Raw genomic sequence first — 2,389 nt, forward strand, 5'->3', positions numbered from 1 at the left:
ATGAGCATGGTGGTTTCTAACAGACTTGCTCTCTGTCTCTACAGGATCCATGATGTTCAGGAGCTTCCTGAAAGGTGTACCCGGCCTTCTGAAAGCTGAAGAAGAAGCCTGAAGAAGCCTATAGCCCTGACAGAAGGCGGTGGTAGTTTTTCTCACTGCAGGATCCTTCCTGCTCGTTGGTTCTGGGCGATAAATAAACGTGGTTGGAACAGCATCAGTCATTAGTTTAACTTCTCTTTGTCTTTGTGAACTGTCCTGCCTCAAAATGTGCCTGTAGAGTGATTTATTACCTTATTTCCTCACATTTCATTAAGGCCTGGTGCATTTGACAGTAAAACTGATTAAAATGTTTGAGTGTTCAGAATACACTTACAGCAGTTTGTTGTTATTTTGATCTTTATTGGTGCAGATATAATGACTTAACACTATAAYTGTATTTTTACTAACATTTATAATGGAATTTTACACAATATTTTATAAGAAAATGTTTGGTTTTTCACAACTGAGATGCTTATTTTGTGATGTAATATGATCTTAACTTGAAATAATTTTTTATGAAAATAAGCATTTTAATTAATGAATTGCTGTTATAGTTGTCTGGCTATAAGCACATGTACTCAGTTAAACATGTGCCAGAAAGTATTCAAAACACAAACATTAAAACCAAAAATTGAAATATAGAATTGCTTCAGTCAGAATCTGAAGCTACAGTTTTTTCATGCATGTCTTTTAAAACTTGATCAACATAATTCATTTATTTGAACCTCTCAGCTCATTCTGTCTGACAGCAGGTAGAGAGAACAGACAGACGTCTGCGACATGAGTTGTTGGAACAATAAATCATGTAAACATTCTTTTGTTGTAAATGGTAAATGGACTGTACTTATATAGCGCTTTTCTATCCATGCAGGACACTCAAAGCTCTTCACACTACAATCTGTGTCCTCATTCATCCATTCACACAGCACTCTGTTAAGTCTCTCCAAAGCTAACATATACAATCAACTATGGAGGCTAATCAGTGCCAATCACATTCACACACTGATGGGACACATATKAGAAGGGTGAAGTGTCTTGCCCAWGGACACAACAACTGAGACAGCTGGACGGGGGATCGAACCTTCCGGTTRCAGGATGACTCCCCTAACCACTGTGCCACAGCCGCCCCCAAGAGGCTGCTCTGTAGATCTMAAGGTAAGTTGGAGCAGAGCTCTTAGCTGCATGTTAAACATAGTTATAGCATTTATTCTAGCATGCTAACACCAGAAAGCTTTAAATGGGTATTGTTATTATATTTTTAATGTAAATAACTTTATTATAAACCAATGTAAACATGCTTATATTGATCAGAGTATTGTAGATGCTTTTGTTTTATCAATAAATATAATATGCAGTTTGTATGTATTCTAGATGCAGTCTCGTTTCCCGCATTAAAACAGTAAAAAATGTCCCTGCAGCTCCWAAAAATGCTTTGATAAAATTCAGTGAAGTAACCAGTCATTAAATGGTAAAATGGTAAATGGACTGAACTTATAGAGCGCTTTATCAAGTCCCTCCAGACCCCAAAGTGCTTTACACTAACAGACAGTCACCCATTCACTCACCCATTCACACACTGATGATGGCAAACTACATTGTAGTCACAGCTGCCCTGGGGCACACTGACAGAGCTGGGTCTGCCATGCACCGGTGCCACCAGACCCTCTGACCACCATCAGTAGGCAAGGTGGGTGAAGTGTCTTGCCCAAGGACACAACGACTGAAAAAGCTGGACGGGGGATCGAACCGGCGACCTTCTGGTACCAGGATGACTCCCCTAACCACTCTGCCACAGCCGCCCACATTAGTTCATTATGGATCAATAATTCCAGAAAGTCACAGGGAAAGTTTAAAATAGTAGTTTTCAGCAATCTGTCCGCTCAGACAGACTGACGGTGCTGCTCTGTTTGGAACTATTGGGAGCTCCATGAAGCACGTGACCGTGTGTCGGCTAGTTCAAAGAGTGTCACAACTCTCTTTCTATAGGCCTCTGGTTACAAATAACCATGGATCTCCTTAACTGACCTTCAGTTAACTCCAGGGTTTAACCCCRCACAACACTGTGCAGCACCTGCATWCAGTAGTTAGACACTGTCCTGCACCGGGTGTGGTGGACAATAATTTGTATAAGATCTGGTCCTCTGACTTTCCAAGAGCAAATATAATGGACTGAACTGTTAAAGGTGACAAGTCCATAATAAGCAGAGGTGTATAGTATAAGTTAATTTACTTCAATACAGTTCTTAAAGTGTATCTTACCCCCCTGTGAAAAGATAACTCCGCCCCAAGGCGAAATTTGAAAAATGCATCAAAGTGGGTAGGGGAGGGGGTGTGGGTAGGGAAGGGGGGG

The sequence above is a fragment of the Austrofundulus limnaeus genome, unplaced genomic scaffold, assembly GCF_001266775.1.
Source record: "Austrofundulus limnaeus strain Quisiro unplaced genomic scaffold, Austrofundulus_limnaeus-1.0 Scaffold313, whole genome shotgun sequence".
NCBI lineage: Eukaryota > Metazoa > Chordata > Actinopteri > Cyprinodontiformes > Rivulidae > Austrofundulus > Austrofundulus limnaeus.